This window comes from Elephantulus edwardii, unplaced genomic scaffold (assembly GCF_000299155.1).
Source record: "Elephantulus edwardii isolate Elephantulus edwardi_28Jun2011 unplaced genomic scaffold, EleEdw1.0 scaffold00214, whole genome shotgun sequence".
NCBI classification, from domain to species: Eukaryota; Metazoa; Chordata; class Mammalia; order Macroscelidea; family Macroscelididae; genus Elephantulus; species Elephantulus edwardii.
In genome coordinates, this window is record NW_006399964.1 from 289615 (window position 1) to 298610 (window position 8996).

The 8996-nt window shown below is 39.8% G+C and overlaps 1 pseudogene; it reads left to right on the forward strand.

Annotated features, from left to right (window-relative positions):
* Positions 1–8053: 8053 nt before the first annotated feature.
* On the forward strand, positions 8054–8513 carry LOC102846464 (annotated as a pseudogene).
* Positions 8514–8996: the final 483 nt, after the last annotated feature.

Here is an 8996-nt window from a genome sequence, read left to right on the forward strand (position 1 = left end):
TCAAGAAGACAAAGATTCTCACCACTGGGCAACTGACAGCATCATGATAGATTGTGAAGAGATTGAGACTGTTAACAGCTTTAGTTTGCTTGGCTCCACAGTCAACACTCTTGGCACTAGTAGCCAGGAAATTAAAAGTCGTATTGCGATGGGAAAGTCTTCTGTTAGGGAGCTCTCCAAAGTACTGAAGAGCAATATGTCACTCTGGAGACTAAGGTAAATCTGATACAGGCCATTGCCTTTTCAATCACTTGCTGTGCATCAGAGAGTTGGACAATGACCAAGGAGGATAGAAGGAGAATTGTTGCCTTTGAGCTGTGGTGCTGGAGAAGAGTATTAAATATACCATGATTGCTAAGAAAATGAACAGGTCTGTCCTGGAGAGGGTGAAACCAGGCTGTTCCTTGGAGGCAAGGATTCTGAGGCTTCATCTGACACACTTTGGTCATGTTGCAAGGAGAGATCATCATGCTTGGGAGGATAGAGTAACAGCACAGGAGAGGAGGACCCTCTATGAGGTGGATTTCTTCAGTGACTGGGGAAATGGGGGTGTGTTGGAGACAGTGTGACTGGCACAGGACAGAGCAGAGTTTAAGGCTGCTGTACATAGGATCACTGAGAGTCACAGGTGACTCGATGGCATATAACAACAACAACAACAACAAATTATTATTCATTAGTTTTTAAAAAGGAAGTTCATTTTGGGATTGTCTTTACAGATTTACCAATCCTTTTTCTTTTTATCTTCTGCAAGACTTTGTTTTTGTGTGCCACTTAATGGTTGCCATTCCATTTTACATGTAAAATATAAAATTACATCACTTAAAATTTTGTTCTACTGTAGCAAATACATTTTTATAATTGAAAAGAAAAAAAATTGTAAAATGAATAAAATTTACCTTAGAATTTGGACATTTAAAAAGCTTATATTTGAGAAGCATAATTATATATGTTAGAAATTATAATTATAGTGAAAAATTTATTTGGAACATGTAATTTTGTTCTACACATCTGTGATAATGAAAAGAAATACTACTTACAAGGTATTCAAAAGTAACTTCATTTGTCACAGGATGTTTATTTCTGAGTCCTTCACAGAACTTTACAAGTGTTTTTCAACTTGAAACAATAATTAAAAACTTGTACACTAATTTTCTTTCCTTTGATGCTGCAGTTCCACAATTCTCCTACTACTGATACACACAGGAAGGAAAAGCAATCACAAAGATAATGATATAGATTCAAGGATCTGCTCCATCTGAAGGCGTATTTTGTTCACTCTGCATAGAACAGGAACAGAGTGATACGTTTACAATGCTGCTGATAGGTTCTTATGTGATTGATAATTTGAGCTTATATCCATTAGTCAAAGTGGAAAAGGAAAATGAAGTTGTTACCATATAAGAATGGACATTTTCTTCTTTGTGTAATTGTCTGAGGTGTATTTGGGGGAAGGTGCAGCCAGAGGGCTCCTCGGAGGCACATTTGACAAAGCTTCAGCTCCAATACTTAGGACATGGTAAGACAGGCAATTCCTTGGGAAGGGACATCATATTTGAGGAGATAGAAGATCAGCATAAGAGAAAAGAAGACCCTCAACCAGATGGATTGACACAGTGTAGCAAAGGACTCAACAGGGTCAGAGATGATGAGGATGGCACAGGATAGGCCAGGGCTCAGGTCTGTTTTTCATAGAGTTGCTATGAGTTGTACTCGATAGCACCTAATTTCCACACCCCAGGGGGACAGAGGCTTTTGGAAGAGAAATAATATTTCTCATAAGCAAGAAGTAATGTTGTTTGTTGAGTCCAATTCTGGCTTAATTCCCTACTGAAAGAATGTTATCTTTGGATGATATCTTCAATTCCCATATTTGGAGGTATGTACATAATTGATGTAACAATACCATACCTCTTGACAGGTAACTTTGTTTTAGGAATCACATCAAACCATTTCCTAAAAGAAAATTAAATCAGTATCAAAACACTTCTTAAAGGTAAGTCAGGTTTTATTTCCTTGTCAACTATCAGTTGACCATAGATGTTGTTGTAGTTATGTGACATCGTGTCGCTTGCAACTCATAGTGGCCCTCTGTACAACAGCCCTAAACTCTGCTCTGTCCTGTGCCAGTCACACTGTCTCCGACACACCCACCCTGATTACCCTAGTAACTGAATCAATCCACCTCATAGAGGGTCTTCCCCTCTTGCGCTGTCCCTCCACCCTCCCAAGCATGATGTCTCTCTCCAAGGACCGGTCACTCCTTACAACATGTCCAAAGTATGTCAGACAAAGCCTCAAAAGAGCTTGCCTCCAAGGAGTAGCCCAGTTTAACCCTCTCCAGAATGAATCTGTTTAGTTTATTAGCAGTCCATGGTACATTCACTCAATATTATTTTCCAGCACCACAGCTCAAAGGCATCAGTTCTCCTATCCTCCCTAGTCATTGTCCAACTCTCTGATGTATAATGAGTGATCGCAAAGACAATGGCCTGTATCAGATGCACCTTAGTCTCCACAGTGACATCATTGCTCTTCAGGTCTCTAACAGCAGACTTTCCTATCGCAATATATCTTTTAATTTCCTGGCTGCTGGTGCCTAGAGTGTTGACTGTGGAGCCAAGCAAACTAAAGCTGTGAACAATCTCAATCTTTTCACCATCCATCCTGATGCTGCTAATTAGTCCAGTGGTGAGAATGGGTCTATTTCTGGGTTCTCAATTCTGTTCCATTGGTCTATGTGCCTGTACCATGCTATTTTGGATAAAACCTAACAAATGGGGAAATGACAACCTCTTCAACCAATGGTTCTGGCAAAACTGGACTGATAACTGCAGAAAGCTGAAACAGGATCCACATCTCACACCATACACAAAAATCAACTCAAGGTGCATGAGACCTGGGAATAGAGCCCCAAACCATAAAGTTCATAAGAAACAAACTGGGATCAAGTTTAGAAGGCCTAGTTTATGGTATAAAGGGACTGCCAAATACAGCCAGAATGCACAATATGAAGAGGACAAAATTGATGAATGAGACCTTCTAAAGACTAAGTCTCTGTGCTCATCAAAAATTTCTTCCAACAGGGTGAAAAGAAAACCTTGTGATTGGGAACAAACACTTGGCAATACCAGCTCAGATGAAGGGTCTCATAACAAAAATTTAGAGAATACTCCTGAGCCTCCACAAAGAAAAGACTTATAATCCCATTACAAAATGGGCAAGAGACATGGAAGGCTTTTCACAGAGGAGATTCTGATGGCTTAGAGACACATGAAGAAATGTTCAAAATCACTGGCAATAAGAGAGCTGCAAATCAAAACCACAATGAGATACCATCTTACCCCAGTAGCAGTGGCAAAGACTAGCAAGGCAGCAAGTATTAAGTGTTGGAGATGATGTGATGAGATAGGAACTCTTTTTTTAAAAATTTTTTTAAGTTGACGACCCACAGCAATCCCCTCGCCCTGTTTTGACTGCTGATACTGTTTTGTTTTTTTTTTAAATTTTCTGTTTACACAGAAGCACTCAATCCAATCCTGTGGAGTCTATTAAGTAATGTGTCCAGTGATCATTTGTGTTTCTTTAAAAAAAGGCACTTTCAGTGAATAAATTGATGTATAAATTGATTGTATAAAATTGTATAAAATTCTATAATGCCATCTCCAGGTTAATTTCTGTCAATATTGTTTATCCTTCTTCTTGAGTTCCAGTATAAATTCATTATTAATGCATATTAACATTTGATTAACTTCAGACTGCAAAAGGTATTAGAAATCCTTAAGTACTTAATCTTTGGCTTTTGGTGTTGGTGGGGAGACAGGAACTCTTACACATTGTTGGCGGGATTGTAATTGGTACAACCACTCTGGAAGGCAGTTTAGTGTTTTCTCTAAAAGCTGAGCATAGAAATTCCATATGACCCACTTATCCCATTACTTAGAATATACCCTCATAAAATGAGAACTGAAGCACAAACAGAGACTCATACACCATTCGTTATAGCAGTGTTATTCACCATAGCAAGAACATGGAAATAGTCCAAATGCCCAACCACAACAGAATGGATTGAGAAATTATGGTACATTGACAAATGAAATATTATGCAGCACACAGGAGCAATTATTTTATAAATTACTACCTAACATGGGAGGAACTGCAGAGCATTATACTAAGTGAACTAACTCAGTCTCATAAAGGCAAATACTGTTACACAACCATTATTGTAGAAAAAGTATATGAGGATCCAAGGGGGCTGCTTAATCATAGGGTCACTTAATTTGATGGGTGGAGGGAGGAGTGGTAAAGGAAAGGGGAAAGATTCAGTGTGTAAAACAATGTATACAAATTTTATTCACTTTGTAAGTAAACAAGTATAAAAAACAAATAAACAAACAAGTCAGCCCGTCTAACACATACACCAATGAAACAGAATTGAGAACCCAGAAATTAACCCATATATCTATGGTCAACTGGTATTCAACAAGAAAACAAAACTTATCAAACAAGGAAACAACAAATGATGCTAGTGAAATTGGACTTCTGTCTGCAGAAAGCTAAAACAAGATCCACATCTCACACCATACACAAAAATCAATTCAAGATGGATCAGAGACCTTGGGGTAAAGCCCCAAACCATAAAGATACAAAAAGATAAAATGAGACAAAATTTAGAAGTCCTCACCTATGGTATAAAGAGGCTGGTAAATACAATCAGAAATGCACAACCAGGAGAGGATAACACTGATGAATGGGACCTTCTAAAGACTAAGTTCCTGTGCACATGAAAAAATTTTCTCCAGCAACAACGAATGAATGGAAATCCAAGTTCTTTACAAACTTAGAACAAAATCTTGATTAAAATTAAAAAATTTTTTTCTCCAGTAGGGTGAAAGGAAGACCAATGAACTGGGAAAAACATTTGCCAACGACATCTCAGACAAAGGTCTCATAATGAAAATTTAGAATAATACAGAATAATAAATAATAAAACAGAATAATACAGGGCCTCCACAAGAAAAATCTTATAACCCAGTTACAAAATAGGCAAAAGATATGGGAAGACTTTTCACAAAAGAAGACATTTGGATGGCCAACAGACAGATGAAGAAGTGCTCAAAATCACTGGCAATGAGAGATGCAAATCAAAACCACAATTTTACCCCAGTAGAGGTGGCAAAGTTTAACAGGACAGCAATCAACAAATGTTAGAGAGGATGTGGAGAGATTGGAACTCTCATACACTGCTAGGATTGTAAAAAGGTACAACCACTCTGGAAGGCAGTTTGGAGTTTCCTCAAAAGGCTGAACATAGAGATTCCATATGACCCAGCAATTCCACTGCTAGAAATATACTCCAAGAAAAACAAAACTGATACACATGAAGATTTGTACACCAATGTTCATAGCAGCATTATTCACAACAGCAATTAAGTATATAATATTTTCTAGTTAATATTATCTTAGATATATACTAGATGGTACCTGCACATGTGTCAAACCTATTTTAATGTTAAAGTTGCAAACATTCTTTACAAAACTTAAGACATAACTCTACCCAAACACTACCCGTTACAAATTTATCTGATTGAATCTATTAAATTGGTCATCTTAGGCGAGTTATTTCACTTTTTTGCATCATCGTTGTTATGGACTGGAGTTTCCATTGTCCCCCCAACCCCAGATGTGTACAGAGCACATTCTTGTGTTTGCATTATAGCAAAGAGCACTACATGGAGACGGATTTCTCAGAATGGATCAGGAATCTGTTACCTAGTAATAGAATCCATCTTTGCCCAGTTGGAGCCAGTTTCACACTGAGTGAATGAAACAAGAATCGGACTCAACAAACCACATCACTGCTTGTTTATCAGAAATAGTATTCCTCTTCCAAGAGCCCCTCTCTCCCGAGATGTTGTCGTTTTACTTGCCATCAAGTTGAGTGCAACTCAGAGTAACCCCATGAACAAACAGACCTGAGCCTGGTCCTATCTGGACCATCCTCATCATCTCTGACACACTTGAGCCCACTGCTGCACTCACAGTATCCTTCTCTCATGCCGCGGATCTGCCTCTCTTTTGTTGATTCTCCATCTCTCCAAGTATGATGGTCCTTTCCAAGGAATTGCCTCTCCTTACACCATGTCCAAAGTATGTGAGCTGAAGCTTTCTCAGATATTCCTTCAAGGAACACTCTGGCTGTCCTTTCCCCGAGACATCTGTTTGTTCTTTTGGCAATCTTGTTGAAGACAGGGAGTTTTAATTACCCAGGAGGGCGGACTAGAAGAGGCAGATGTCAGTGAAGGTCTTAAAGTGGTAGGGGTCACATAGCTTAGACACACTGTGGATGGGTGCCTTACATGGCCCTGTGGGAACTTTATTTCTCCCCAGCACATTCCCGCACACTGGGGTAGGTATCCATTTCATTAGTGCCCTGCCAATTCCGTCCACTTTGGTACTCACTTTCTCTCGTGTTCTGTCTGCTTGGCATCTTGGGTCATGCGCTGCCAACAGAACAAACAAACGTGTCCTGGAGGAACTGCAAGCTGGGTGCTCCTTAGAGGCAAAGATAGTGAAACGTCATCTCGCGTATTTTGGGCATGCTGTCAGGCAGGGCCAGTACTTGGGAAAAGGCATCATGCTGAAAAAGGGAGAGGGCTAGCAAAAGAAAGGAAGACCCTCAACAACATGGATTGACACAGTGACTGCAACAGTGGACCTGCGCACATCAGAGATGAGGAAGATGGTGCAGGATAGGGCGAGGTTCACACCAGATGGCCATATGCGTTGTAGTCTACCTGGCGGCACACAACAACAACATGCTTGGCTTCTTAGTGGGTTATTTGTCTCTGGCCCCACAACAGAGTACGTATAATTAATGGCAGTGAACTATATGTGGTGTTGTTGTTGTTGTTATGTGCCGTCGAGTCGCTTGTGACTCAAAGTGACCCTATGCACAACAGTCCTAAACTCTCCTCTGTTCTGTGCCAATTGCACTGTCTCTGACACACCCATCCCGATTACCCTAGTCACTAAGTCAATCCACCTCATAGAGGGTCTTCCCCTTCTGCACTGTCCCTCTACCCTCCCAAGCATGATGTCCCTCTCCACGGACCTGTCCCTCCTTACAACATGTCCAAAGTATGTCAGATGAAGCATCAGAATCCTTGACTCCAAGGATCAGCCCGATTTAACCCTCTCCAGGATGAATCTGTTTGTTTTCTTGGCAGTCCATGGTACCCTCAATACTGTTCTCCAGCACCACAGCTCAAAGGCATCAATTCTCCTCCTATCTTTCCTAGTGATTGTCCAACTCTCTGATGCATAACAACTGATTGCAAAGACCATGGCCTGTAGCAGACGCACCTTAGTCTCCAGAGTGACACCATTGCTCTTCAGTACTTTGGAGAGTTCCCTAACAGCAGACTTTCCTATCCTATCACAATACATTTTTTTATTTCCTGGCTACTGGTGCCAAGAGTGTTGACTGTGGAACCAAGCAGACTAAAGCTGTGAACAATCTCAATCTCTTCACCATCCATCCTGATGTTGCCAATTGGTCCAGTGGTGAGAATCTTTGTCTTCTTGACATTGAGCCTCGAACTATACTGAAGGCTGCAGTCCCTGACCCTCTGCAGCAAGCATTTTAAGTCCTCTGTTTCAGTAAGGAGGATTGTGTCGTCTGCATAACACAAGGATGATTAAAGTGATTTGCTCTGCATAATTTTACTTCAACAAAACATGTTATAGCATCACATTCATTCCAATTCCCCTCAATCTATTTCTCATAGCAGGTCTTCGGTCCTTACCGCTGCTGGTTCTTGAAGTTGTCAACATACATTTTTTAAATTATTATTAATTTTAATGCTAATTTATAGACACTTTGGATTTCCATTCATTCATTGCTGCATGTCAACATGATTTAAGAACAGAAGAGAGGTTGTTTGTGCTGCCGCGCCAGCGGTGACCCACAGTGACTCGGCCTCCACGCCGTGGGGTGGGGGAGTTGTGCGGGACTCTTTTCTTCCAGATTTACCGCGGGGCAGCTGGCAGCATGTCGACCCCCGCCCGAAGGAGGCTCATGCGGGATTTTAAGCGGTTGCAAGAGGACCCACCTGTGGGTGTTAGTGGCGCACCATCTGAAAACAACATCATGCAATGGAATGCAGTTATATTTGGACCAGAGGGGACACCTTTTGAAGATGGTACTTTTAAACAAGTAATAGAATTTTCTGAAGAATATCCAAATAAACCACCAACTGTTAGGTTTTTATCCAAAATGTTTCATCCAAATGTATATGCTGATGGTAGCATATGTTTAGATATCCTTCAGAACCGATGAAGTCCAACATATTGATGTATCTTCCATCTTAACATCAATTCAGTCTTTGTTGGATGAACCAAATCCAAACAGTCCAGCCAATAGCCAGGCAGCGCAGCTTTATCAGGAAAACAAACGAGAATATGAGAAAAAAGTTTCGGCCATTGTTGAACAAAGCTGGAATGATTCATAATAGACAACTGGTCTGTTAATCTTTTTCATCATTGTTGTGTATAATTTACCTCACAGCAGAAAGGCTAACAAATTTTAAGTGTCACAGGTTTTAAGGATTCTGCAGAAAAAAAGAAAAAAAAAAGTCTTCCAGTTTAGAACCCACAAAAGCTTGTGTATCTTGATTAATGTACTTTTTATTGCATGGTGTGAACTAAGTTATTGCTACATAAATTTGTAATATATCCTGTTTGTATTTTTTTCCAAGTGTATAATGTTGGTGTGGAGTTTTCATGACAGAATATACACATTTTGTAAATCTGTACTTTTTTCAAATATTGAATGCCTTATTTTTTAATTCTTTCATTTTTTAAATTGGAGAAAAGCACTTAAGGTTTTTATATATGAATATTACATGTAAAGCTGTCAAAATACATAACTTCAGTGCAAGAGACTTTTGTCACTTATTTCCTTGTCTGTATAGGAGGGGTTAATAAGCTCTTCA